Below are 13,095 nucleotides of genomic sequence, written 5' to 3'. Positions count from 1 at the left end.
GGCTCATCAATAAAGCTCGCCAGGCAATAGAAATGCTTTTGGCGATCCTTTGGTGCGGCGGCTGCATGCGTGGGGTGGCGCTTGGATTAATGAGTGCGCCACGATTAGAATCAATTTGAATTAATGAACATTTGAGACGACTTTGATTTTGTTTAGCCACAAACACACACAGCAGGCAGTCGGCAAAAAAAAAAAAAAGAAAAAACCAAGTGAAACTGCTGAGCACAAAACAAAACAAAAGACTTAGGCAACGAACTTGACTTAGAGGTTTGGCTGCCTTGACTGCTATCTGGCTGGCCTGGCATATTAATTTCACATGCCCCGGCTATAATGAAAAGCGATTTTATATTACCCGGCCGCCTGCGGTCGTTTATAATCAAGTTAAATGCGCGCGCGGCCATAAAAACTTGACTTATCAACCAGCGCCGCCAAATGGCGCAAATGCGTTTTGGTATCAAGCAGCAACAACAACAGCAGCAGGACTGTGGAGGATCGCAACATCTAGAGGCAGACAGAGAGAGAGAGAGAGAGAGAGTTAGAGAGAGAGATGGTGTGACCATTAACAGAACGATGTCGCCATCGTTGAGTGAGTGCGCGAGCATTGCCTTTTTTTATAGCAATTTTCACTTGGCTTAGACGGGGGAAAACCCAGGCCAAACGATCGTACGACTTTATTGGCCAGCTACCCGCTGCGCGCTAATATATAACTATCGTTTATCGCTTTTTATTTGCATTATTTATGCAAAAGAGAAAGATAAGTGCGTTTACACACACACACACACACACACATAATCGCATATCTGTATGAAAATATCGAAAAATTCATATCGATATTTATAGATTTTTAAAAGGAAAGAAAAGCTTGAACTTATTGGTATTCACAAAATGTCTATTATACAAATTGTGATTATACTTATGTATAATTATTAAATATATACAATTAATAAAAATATTAAGTAAAAATATTACTAAAAATATTAAATTTATATAGCCTATAAAAAGTATTTAATATACATAATTAATAAAAAATATTAAAATTCACATAACTAAATTTATTTAGCCCAGAATAATTATTTTTATAAGTTTTACTATTGATTATTATATTATTCGTACATATTATGTTAATATCAATAAAATTGCAATTAACGATTAATAAATTGTTATGGTTCTTATTGCAGCTCAGATTGGTCATAGAGATCTTAAAGCTATAAATAAAAATTATTACAATATATAGTAGATTAATAAATATAAATTATAAATTTTCTATTCAGTTTTTAAATAGCTAAAGTCTTTTTAGTTATAATATTTCGCTTTTCGTGAATTCAACAGAAAAATCATATTCACTCTCTCTCACTCTGACCAAGAGGCTTCGGCATTTCGTTTCGTTTTCTGTGGAACTCCCCGAAGTGAACTATTCGTGCGACGGTCTTTAAACGAACATCAATCGGGAAGAGATCCATTGCATAGAGAGTCAAGTAAACTCTAAAGAGTAATAATGAGATAGCTTCTGACTATGAATAAGTGTTACGAGGCCTTCAAAAGGTCTTTCAGGTGATATTTGTGCAGCTCTTCCGTAAAAGATGATTTTGGTTGTCTAATACCCCTTCAGATGCCAATACCACAAACTTTCCTGGAAACTTAAACAGCTTTTAGCAATTCGAAGCCCTATTTGTAAGTCATCGAAATTCGGGAAATAATTTTTCCTAAATCATATGGCAATGTCGTAAACCATCGATGTTTTCCGCTCTAAAGGTGTATATTATATGCTTTATATGCGTTTTCAGCATCAATGTTACCTCAAGGGATGCTCTGCTGACTCGGCGCCCAATGCAAGACTATTTTGATATTGTTGGATCATGTTTCAAATTTTTAATTGATAACAAATAAAGTTAAATCTATATTAAGTTTAGTTTCAAGAAAAGCTTCTTATAAATATTATGCTAAGCGTATATGGCAATATTTGTCAGAATGTAATACTATCCCAAATAAATGAAAACATATAAAGAATATACAAAAAAGAAATAACAGACTACGCATTTTATAGTATTTTGATATTTATTCAACGCACATTCTGTACACACGCTGTTTATATTACTTTATTATAAATGTTTTTGAAATGCTTTTTAAAATGCATTCTCTATGCCTAAGCTGGAAGAAAAACAAAAAACAAGATTAAAGATCTTGCATATTTTTGTATGGCACTCGCTGCCAATGAGCGCTGCTGTCATTGGCATTGAAAACTATTCAAAATATGCTCGAAAATATATCAACGTAGCATCTTTTTGTTTTGGTTTCTCGTGCTGGCTTCGCTTTTCATTGGAAATAAAATGAGACGGGAGAAAAGGAAAAGAGAAAAAACGCGATCGATCAACATGCAGCGCGGGTCTCGCTTAGATTTCAACACAATGGATCGTCAGAGGTTTCGATTTCAAAGACTGAACGCAGGCACGTAGCTGGTTTCGAGTTGGGGATCTCTGTGACGTTGATGCGCACCTTTGATAAGGATGTGGCCGCCGCTTAGCACACACCACGACAAAAAAACACATAAAAAAAGAAAACAAACTGAAAACTAAATAATTCCCAGCTGAGAGCAGACGAGAAGGACTGACACGGCTAATCCTGATGAATAGTTTAGGGAGTTTGATCTGTGTGAATGAACTGCAAGTGAAGCACAATTACTTTTGCTTGATAATAACCATATATTTTTTTGAACACTTGGTTCAATGTCAATCTGATAATCATTTAATTTTGAAAGCGATCCAAAGGGTAATTAGGACTCAACAGATACCAACACCTTATACTCGACGTCTGCGCTTGGGCTCCTCATGCAGCGGACGCAACTCTGTGGCCGTGCTTTCAGCCAGGGCAAGCAGTTCCGTATGATTGGCCAATTGCGGAGGTATGTGTCCAGGTAAATTTGAGTTTTGAGTTTTGTTGTAGCCAGCATCGCTCAGATCTGTCTTGCTGTATCGACGTTTGCCCAATTTTGTAAGGGTTAGCGAAGGCTTTGGTGGCAGAGTCTGTTTCATAGCAATCGGCATCGAAATCGTGGAACTGCATTTGCGTATCGATTTCTTCGAGCATTTGCTCAGCGGCTTAGCGATCTTTTTGGGCTTTTTCGGCTTCTTGACGCCATGCACACAGCACACTTTCCGTTTGCCAACGATCGAGCAAAGCCGGGCAGGGGCCCGGCTGTATCTTGGTTTCCTTTTGAAGCTGCTTATCGAACTTATTTCTACAAGCGGCCGCGATGGTATACGCCTTACATAGCTGATTTTATGGGGCAAGTGAAGATTACTCTTCGACTCCATAAGCTTCGCCAGGGAGAGGCGAGTAATGTTCGAGTTGACGGCTATCTCGCGATACCTATTTTTCTGTTCTTCGGTTAGCTTGCCCCACAGCCGTATGGCCGACTTGCGCATCGAGGCCGACTCCTTTAGGGTCATACGATCGACACCCTTCTCATCCAATGCAGTCAAACGCACCTCGTTCAGGAAATTCTGAAATGGAATGGGCGAGGCCATGTTGAGCATCATACGCTCCCGGTCCTGTTTTAAAGTCCTTGTAGAGAAGGTCACATGCAGCTTCTTGCTAGCGAAGCATTTCTTGATCACACGCAATATCCACGACATTCTATTGCCAACGATTTAACTAACTTTTCCCCACAAAAACAAAAACGAAAAAATTATTGTCAAGAGTAGAAAATAATATGTAGTGCCTACTGCTCTGTTACGTTGTAAATATGAAATGGGGCTAAAATTTGGATTGAAGATACGCCACGACTTGGATATCAAAGGTTGCTGCGCTCGTCGAGCATTTGTTTTGCTCGAAACACTAAGCCCCAAGGTACACTGAGCGCTAATCTAATTAAGACAATGAAAGTGTTAAGACGCCTTCTTGGAAATTGACACTTCGACAATGGCAGGAAAAGCCCCGGGTCATAAAACTGGCCAGATAGGCGACGCGCTCTGATAAGAACTAATGATTTAAGACGACGATAAACTCTCGGATGCTGCAACAAGAGCTGCAACAGTTGCCTTGCGGCCAGCTGTGTGCCCCATAAAACGCAGGTCGCTAACAATGTTGGCTGAGTCGAGTCGAGTCGAGTCGCTCCATGTTGCTTTATCGCCGCTTGTTAACATTGGAAAGTGTGTAAATTTACACACAGAACAAAACACAGCAGGTGGGAAGATGTTTTTCCATTTCGGTTTTACTTTCAATGATGAAAAGTTCTCTTAACCGTCGATGCTTCAAATGTTGCAAAGCGCGCGCCTTCGTTCACTGGTTCCACAGCCAACAAGTTCGCTCATCGAATCGGTTAAGCGCTGTTCGCTTTGTTAATGTTATGTTAAACGTATTTATACGTAAAGAAGTGAACTTAGATTGAGTTAAATGAATGTTTATTATTATACATAGAATTACTTGATATAAATATTTAAGCTAAATAAGTTTACTATGAAGCTGTGCATTCATTTCACATAAGCGGCACAGATGAAATTGAGTTCTTCTAAGTGGAAGAACTAAGCATTTATATTATTTTACGTTTGTAGTACGCAATTTATGGAAAGCATAACAAATATTGTGAATATATATAGAGAAAAAAATCCATTTTCATTAGTTTCAATTCCTAATAAAATTCCCGTTAGTTGCAAAGAGTAAACAGCTTACAGCATAACGCGTCGCTGTTAACTTTAGCAGAGGTTGCATTTACAGCGACTGGAACATGTTCGAAGGCAACACGAAACGATCGTGGTGCCGTTGCCGATTGGTTGCAACCGTTAGTCGGCAACCGCTTGCCAAACTGGTCAGACGTGCAGACGGGTCGAGAGATTAGTTATTGTCGCTGATTCAAACGGGTCCACGATTTATGAATGAGCGGCGCGCAGCGTGAGACAGACAGATTCATACGGACGGCCCATAATACATAAACGCAGAGAGGCCGTGGACAAGAACGTGAACGAAATTACAAAACAAACCGAAGAAAATACGATAAACAAGAAACACACGAAACGATAGCGCAGCGTAAAAGTTTATTAAGAAAGAAAACGTTTGTTTTGCTGCAGTAGCAACAACAACAACAACAAAAGCAACAACAACAACAACCAAATCGCTTTTAGTATAAACAAAAAGAAACGAGCGCGGAAATTGCAGTTGCAAACAAAACAAACGCTTCGATTGTCAAGACGCGGCGAAGTCGGGTAGTATTTTTTTCGGCTTCAATTTCGCACAGCCCAGCCCCGGCCCGCCTTACCGCTCCAATCCCTTTCATGTAAACCAGCTACATACACACACCTACATACATATTCACACAAACGTATTAAAAACAAGCGAGGAAAAATTACAGTAAAATATAAAGCTAAATAGTGCGTAAAAATCTGTTTTCTGAGCTATTCGGTTCGTTTCGGTTCCGTTGCAAGTGTGTGAGTGTGTGCGCGCGTGTAAAAGTGTGAGAGAGAGAAAGAGAAGTGCGAGAGCAGCGTTTGTTTTTGTTTTAGATTACAAAATTCTCGCATAAGCCCCCCCAAAAGAAAATAAAAACATGTTGAAATTGTAATCGAAATCGAAATCGAAATTGTTATGTCGAAAACGAGCGCAAAACAACAAAGTAATTGTGCGTAGTGTGAAAAGTGTTTGAAATTGAATTGGAAAATTTGAAGGAGTAAAATTTATTGAAATTGCAAAAATCATTTCAGATTTGTGAGAGAAATATACAAAATTAAGAGAAAAGAGTGTATTTGTGCGCGCGTGTATGTATGTGAAAAGCAGAAAAGCGAAAAGCCATCGTCTTCTCTCTTGCTAACTGTGCTTTTCTCCCCCCAGCTCTCTTGCACCGAAGCAGCTGCAAGCGCGTCTAAAAGGTACGTGTAAAAGTTAGTTTAGGCCATAGGCCGCTTATCATTGGCGGCGGGCAAACATTAGCTTATCTCTGTGCAGCAGCGGCAGCGGCAGCAGCAGCAGCAGAGTCACAAACAACAACAAAAACAACAACAACAACAACAACAGCAGCAGCTGAAGATGGCAAAGTTAATGCAAGCGACATTTCCTAGAACAGAGAACATGTTAGAAGACATTTAGTTGCTGTCGCTATGTTTGCAGTTACTTTCACTCCAAAAATAAAAATTAACAACCAAACGAAATAAATAAATAACAAGCGAGAATGCTGCGTTAGCGGAGCGCCTGACTGCAAGATACCCTCTATTTAGTAATAGTTTTAGTTCTTTGCCTTAGAATTTATTTGAGATAAAATTGTATTGTATTTATATATACTTAAAACATAATATGTATGAATTCATATATAGGAATTTAATAGTACTGGAACAGTAATAAAATTTTTATTTATTTTTATTATTCTTAATCTATGATTCCTTCAAATTGTACTTGGCATTTTTTCCAGCTAATCGTCTAATCTATCAAACAATATATACATACATTCATATATAAATATATATTTCATGTCTAGCTGTAGATATGGAAATCTAATCAGCTTCACATATGTTTCAAATATGTTTAATATTTATGGCATATATTCAATTTATTTTCATTCTGAGAGTTTGAATGAATGTGCAAAATACTTGGGTTTCTTTCATATTGATAAAAGGCGTTAGAAATTACTCAGTTTATTCTTATCTTTGTTTTCTATGCGAAATATTCTTTTTCTCTGTGCAAAATGTATTTGAAATAAGTGTGTTTTCTCTTATCTTTGTTTTCGATCTGTTTATCTATATATACCCTCATTTTGAATAGCCACAGGGTATAAAAAAAACAGACTCTACTCAAACCGGCATATGCCACACACACACATACAACACTATCGCAATTGGCTGTGCCTGTGCCTTGGCTTGCGTCTGGGTTTTGGGTTTTGGGTTTGGGTTTGGGCTTGTGGTTGTCTCTCCTTTTTAGTCTCGGCTAGGCCGCTTTATCTTGTCGAGCGACTCCAAAATGATATAGTGATAACCTATATATTATATGCAGTACACACATGTGTTAAACAGCTAGTTAGTCGCATGCATTATCTATCTACTACTTCAGTCTGCTGGTTTCATCAGAGCGATCCGAATCGGCACTTGAGACAGCTAACTGAGACTTTATCTGACAGCGATTTTTGTGCTATGGAAGGGGACAGTTTCGGCATCTCACATCACAGTCACATAAATCAAGGGGTTTTGATCTTTTAGGTACGGTAATGACTCGCTAACGCGTATAGCGTAAGCCTCATAAGAATAAATCAAGATTCTGCTCAAGTATTTAATGAAAACATTTTCTAGAAAACTTGCAAAGATTTCGAGCGTCTGCTGTAGTTATGCACATAGAATTATAATACCGAGATAAGGGTTTATTATTTTGTTTATTTTCTCAACTTTATAATTGAGTTGTGGCCGCTGCTTGGAGCTCTGCGATGTTTTGTGCTTTGTTGATGATATAGTGAACACAATACATTAATGAGCAGCGGTTCTCTGATTTGCATCGATACATTTCCGGTATTATTGTATTATGCATGCGTCATCCCCTTTTTGTAAAGCGCAAGGGAGTTCAGTTCGATTTCTTTATTCGATTCGTAGCCATAGAATACAATTTATATATATGTATGTATATGTATTTGGAGTGGCTTGCGCATTACATACACCACCGTCATATAAACTGGTTTTGTTTTTTACCTTTTTGTTTATATTCCACATATGCTTATATATCTCTATATATGTGTATGTGTGTGTGTGTGTATGTGTATTTGTGTATATAATGCTATAAAGAAACACTTGTGCGTGCGAGCTGTTTAATTTAACGGCAAACTCGGGGTAAATAAAACTGAAACAACATGGTTTGCGCTTATATTACTGTTTGCTCCGATTCCGAAAAAATGAGACACAGCTGATAAGGGAGCACCTGAAGTGCGGCCCAAGTGCTATTAGCGGAATCCTTGAGTCAGCTTTTGTTCCATTTCGTTTACTTATTGGCTTTAATTCCATTGTGGACCTATAGAATGTATAGTTATATATAAAATTGTTAATTCAATTGTAATGGAATCAAAGATTTGGTGAAATATCTATAAATTTAATCCAAATTTAATAATATATTGAGAATTTATCTAGAACTGCTAGAGATGTTCTTTAAATCTTCTAAATTATATAGCTAAAATGTTTATCATATATCATATATATAATATCATATATCATATATCTAATCAGTTACTTTATTCTATCCCATTAAATTTTCCAATTAAGAGAAATGCAAAATTAACTGGAATTGCTACAGATGTTTTATCAAATCTCTTTCTTTCGATCTGTCTGCTGAGGAGCTCCCCTAAGTCTGCATGAGCATATATCATGGGCAGGTTCATCAATTTCGTCTGTGATAAATGTCGTACAAGAATTTACATAAATACCCTACACAGCTGCCAGAACAAGTTGAGTTGACAAAATGATTTGTATGCCATAGTCGAAGTCGTTGTCGACATCGTTGTTGTTCTTGTTGTTGCTGTTGCTGTTGTTGTGATCGTCATCAACGAGAGAGGCGACACTGAGCGCCACCCTGAACTTACAACCTAAACAAGCAACACAGCTACACAGAAGGAGATGGATGCAACAATATTCTAACCAAAAACAGCAACTAATTCCAAACAATGTAAAGTATTATTTATTTTTAACTGAGGTCATCGCCGACGTCGTCGTCGACTATTACAGCGCTGCCTCCAGTGAGCGAACGAAACGAATGCTCGCCTCTGCGCTCTTCTCCACTCCGAGATTCGTGTGTTGTTCTTATTTCGAGTTAATGTGCTCGTGTTGTTGTTTCTATTGTTGTTGTTGTTGTTGCTGTTTTTCAGATGTTGAACTCGAACTCTCACCAAATTATGCCACACAACGTTGCCTGCCCAGAGCGCTGAGCGCTGAGCGCAGAGCACTGAGCACTGAGAACACAACAGATCCCAGACCCGAGACCCGAGACCCAATGCTTAGTGCTATAGCCGATTGCCATAGTCAGAGCTATTGCTAGTGCCCGGTGGCGTTGTGTGGAGCTCTGGCCGGGGCCAACAAACATTATTTGAAATATTTATGCTTGACTTTTGCGCCTCAATGACTTTTGAATTGCCTTGCCTTTGGCTGCCAGTTTTAACACACACATACACATACACTCACACACATGTGTGTGTGTGTTTGTGTTGGTTCTGATGCGTTGCTCATATGTAGTTTTGTGTTTTCTTAATATTTTTTATGCTCCAGGGCCCAGGCCTAGGCCTAGGCACATATGTTGCCTCAAATTGCAAGCAGATGCATTGCTGCAGCGGGATTTTCTCCTAATAACACCCGTTGAGTGTTGAAACTTTGTCAACATCTGCTTAGAAATTACTCAAGAATGTACTTTAAAATTATGAAAGATGACACTTATTAGAAATATAGTATAATATAATAAATATTTATTTAAGAAGCATTTATTTAAAGGGCAAAAAAAACCTGTGTTTACTCAAAAATTTGCTAGACAAAAGAATATAATATAATATGTTATATGAGAACTAGTATATATGACGGTAAAACCACTTTTGTTAAGCCGGATCCCAAGTTGATTTTGATTACCAGTCTATATATAAACATGAGTAAAATCTATAAATCAATATTGTGTATGGTTATATTTTTTATTTATTTATATTTGTTTTAAAATAAATTGATTGTATATATACAAAAATGATTAATTTGCATATTAAATGTATACTAAAATTATGAATACATAAATTATAAATTTGCATAATAGAATTTATATTTTTATTGTATTTTTTTTGTTTTTTATGTAATGCTCAAAATTAATTTGTATATTAAATCAGTTCAATTTAAATTGAAATTATTTATTTATTTATTTAAGTTAGTATAGATTTTAAAATAGGTCAATAATTTTCGTTTAGATTTAAAAATAAATATATGTAAATAATAAAAAACTAAAGTACTATTTATAATAATAATAATTATAATATAGCTATATACATTTTTTTCTGATTATTTTATGCGCATACTTTATTAAACATTTATTAATCTATATTTTTTTTATTTTTATTTTTAAATCACTACTAAAATTAATTTATGCATTAAATTTCTCTAAAAATGATAAATTATTTATATTTTACTAATATAAAATTTATAAAATTAAAAAAAAAATATATTTCTAATATTGATTTAAAAACAACTATATATTGTATTACCCGTAAAAAATATTTTTAGAGATTTTTTTTTTTACTAATATGAATAATATTTGAAATGAACTCCAGATCTATTTTTCTTTTTATCACCTCAGAGTTGCTCAAATAGTTGTACATATTTGTAAAACTCTTTACTTTACGGCAATTTTCCATATGTCGACGTTAGATAAATAGTTTTCAGCTTGGGAAACAAAAAGTCAACAACTAATGCTAAAAAAAAAAAAAACAAAACTAATTAACATGTGAAAATGATGCAAGCGAAATTTTTTTGAAGCAGTCAAAGCTACAGATGTTTATATGTATGTATATGAACATATATATGAATCACGGTGGGGGGCTTTCGTTTATAGAAACGAAGCTGAAAACACCCAAACCAATAAACTGAGCGCACTCATTAAACACACATTAGACTGCATTTAATTTGTCAATATTAGCTCGTCTGCGGAGCGAGTCTCGTTTGATGGCTGGGAGAAATGCCCTGATCGGTTCTCAGGCCGCACTTTTCTTTTCTTTTAGCCATTGGAAAGTGAGGCAACTAGCATAACAGCAATAGCTCTGCACGACACACGACAGACTGACAGATGGACAGATGGACAGATGGAGGGACGGACAGCCACACAGCATGTCTGGCTGGCTAAATGCCTGGGTCTCTCTATGTTGACCTTTTCACAGCTGGAATCATCTTTCACATTACTGTACAGTTCTGCTGTGCTGCTCAGCCCTGATCTGCTCTGCTCTGCTCTGTGGCTTCTCTCCCCACTCTGCTGGCTCTGCTCCCCCATACATTTGACGGACCATTGCTCGTGCGCTTGTCAATTTCTGTCAGTTGCTTGTCAAAAAATTTGTTTGGCTGTAAAATGCAGTGAAAATGTTAAACAAAAAAACAAAAAACAAAATAATAAAAACTACAAACACGATTTTCATGCACAACTAAAGCGCAACCACCACCACAAAGACAACCACACAAAAATGATTGACGAAATGTGGGGACTGACGAACGAAGCTAACTAAGTTCATGTGGAAAATCGTATTGTAAAAAAACACCCTGCCTGCATAATTAACCTTTTGCCAAGCTATTATGCATATTTGCCATACCTCCGATATCTGTATGCACAGCCCCCAACTAGCCCCGCTGGCCCCGCTAGCCCCACTAGCTCCACCTGTCGACCTGCGCATTGTTTACAGCGTAATTTGTTTATGTCCATATTGCTGTATATAGGTGTATATATACAGGTAAATTTGAAAATGCAAACAATCACAACAACCGTGCTACGCAATCAAGCTCAAATGCTGACTAATGCTCATCCACACTCACACTCAAATATATATATACATATAAACATCTATACTTATAGACATAGTCTCTAAATAAGGGCCGTTCTGTCGGACACGTAGTGCCATATGGGCATTCCCTATATGCGGCGCAGTTATTTGCCAATTTGTCAATAACTGACACGTCTCTGGTGTAGGTGCCCTAGCTGTGATCGAGGGCCATGTTGGGGTCGGATCGGCGCCAAATTACAAAAAATTTCGACAGTAAATTAGCATATTTAATGAGCTTCATTATGAAATTAAATTATTATTTATACAAATTTTAAAGTGACAAACCAAAAGTGGATATTATTTAAATCTAAATTATTTTATGCGTCAGGTGAGCTAATCGCAAGGCGCTCAATTGCTGGCAATTATTTTCGCTCATAATTAACTGCAATTAATTTTTGCATAATAACCGGAAATGGAAAATTGCGAATTTCATTGATAATGGACCGAGCTGCGACTGAGCTTGACTTGAGCTGGGGTAGGCTGCAGGGGACGGGTGGGCATTTCTTAATGGTAGACATTTAGGTTTTATGCGAGCGTGTGAGGTGTGTGCCTTAATGGAGTGAAATTTGTGGTAATTGAGCGCGACGAGCTTTGACTTTTGGGTGCGCATTTGATGAATCTGAAGTGAATTTTTTGGCAAGCAATATTTTTAGCTGCCTTTGATATGCTTCAGCAAACTGGGCTGCTTCAACTGCTGTGACTGCTGCAGCATTTGTTATGCAAATCAAGTGCCGCCATATGCACACATATATATATACAAATTTAGATACATATAGACAAGAAACCAAAACGTCGCCAGAGCCGGCCAGACCAGACCAGGCCGGAGCGGGCCGGGCTAGGCACAAAATTGAAATCAACTGAAAATGCGAACTGGTTGTGTAGGCAGCACACGTACAAGGTCTTCAAATATGGCTCTTTTTTGCCTCTTGTTGTTGTTGTAGTAGCAGTTGTTGTTGTTGTTGTTGTTTTCTAAACATATTTCTTCTACATAGTAGTTTGAAGCCTGTGTTGTATTTTAGACGCTATAATAGCATTAATTTACCATACGATTTCATATTTATGGCCATTGTACGCTGAAGTGCAATTCGTTTTTTTCTTCTTCTTGTCTTTTTTTCAATTTGTGCATTTGCTTTTTTTTTTTTTTTTTTATTTAACTGCCCTCTCTGTGAGCTGTGTGGGTGGTTTGTTGACTTGTGCACCACAATTTTGATTTTTAATTAAGTTTGTTTTTGTCGCTTGCGTGTTTGGCTGCTGTAGTTGTTGTTCTTGTTGTTGTTTCTAGTTTCGGTTTCAATTATTGTTGATTTAGTCTTTAATATAATTTATTTTGCTGAAAGAACGTGTGAATCAGCTGCTGTTGATTATTGACGACATACCAAATAGAAATATATATATATGTATATTTGCTTATGCTTATAGATATAGATACGTTATCGAACACGTTCACATTCACACTGCCCTGTGTCTCTATTTGTCTCTCTCTTACTCTCTCTCTCTCTCTCTCTCTCTCTCTCTCTCTCTCTCTCACACTCACTGTCTCTGAATGGATGATTAATGGCTTGTGTTGGCGCCTTCATAAAATTTGATTGCAT

The 13,095-nt window shown here is 37.1% G+C and overlaps 1 protein-coding gene across 3 annotated transcripts in view; it reads left to right on the top strand.

Moving 5' to 3' along the window:
- Nucleotides 1-4,786: 4,786 nt before the first annotated feature.
- LOC6573876 (stAR-related lipid transfer protein 13) overlaps nucleotides 4,787-13,095 on the top strand; it is a 100,330-nt gene continuing 92,021 nt past the window's right edge. For all 3 annotated transcript variants that reach the window (XM_032728280.2, XM_032728281.2, XM_032728279.2), the window contains exon 1: nucleotides 4,787-5,858. The gene's annotated coding sequence lies outside the window, so the exon portion shown is untranslated. The remainder of the gene's footprint in view (nucleotides 5,859-13,095) is intronic.

Source organism: Drosophila mojavensis, unplaced genomic scaffold (genome assembly GCF_018153725.1).
Source record: "Drosophila mojavensis isolate 15081-1352.22 unplaced genomic scaffold, ASM1815372v1 contig_16, whole genome shotgun sequence".
Classification (NCBI taxonomy): Eukaryota; Metazoa; Arthropoda; class Insecta; order Diptera; family Drosophilidae; genus Drosophila; species Drosophila mojavensis.
This window is presented reverse-complemented; position numbering and strand designations above follow the sequence as displayed.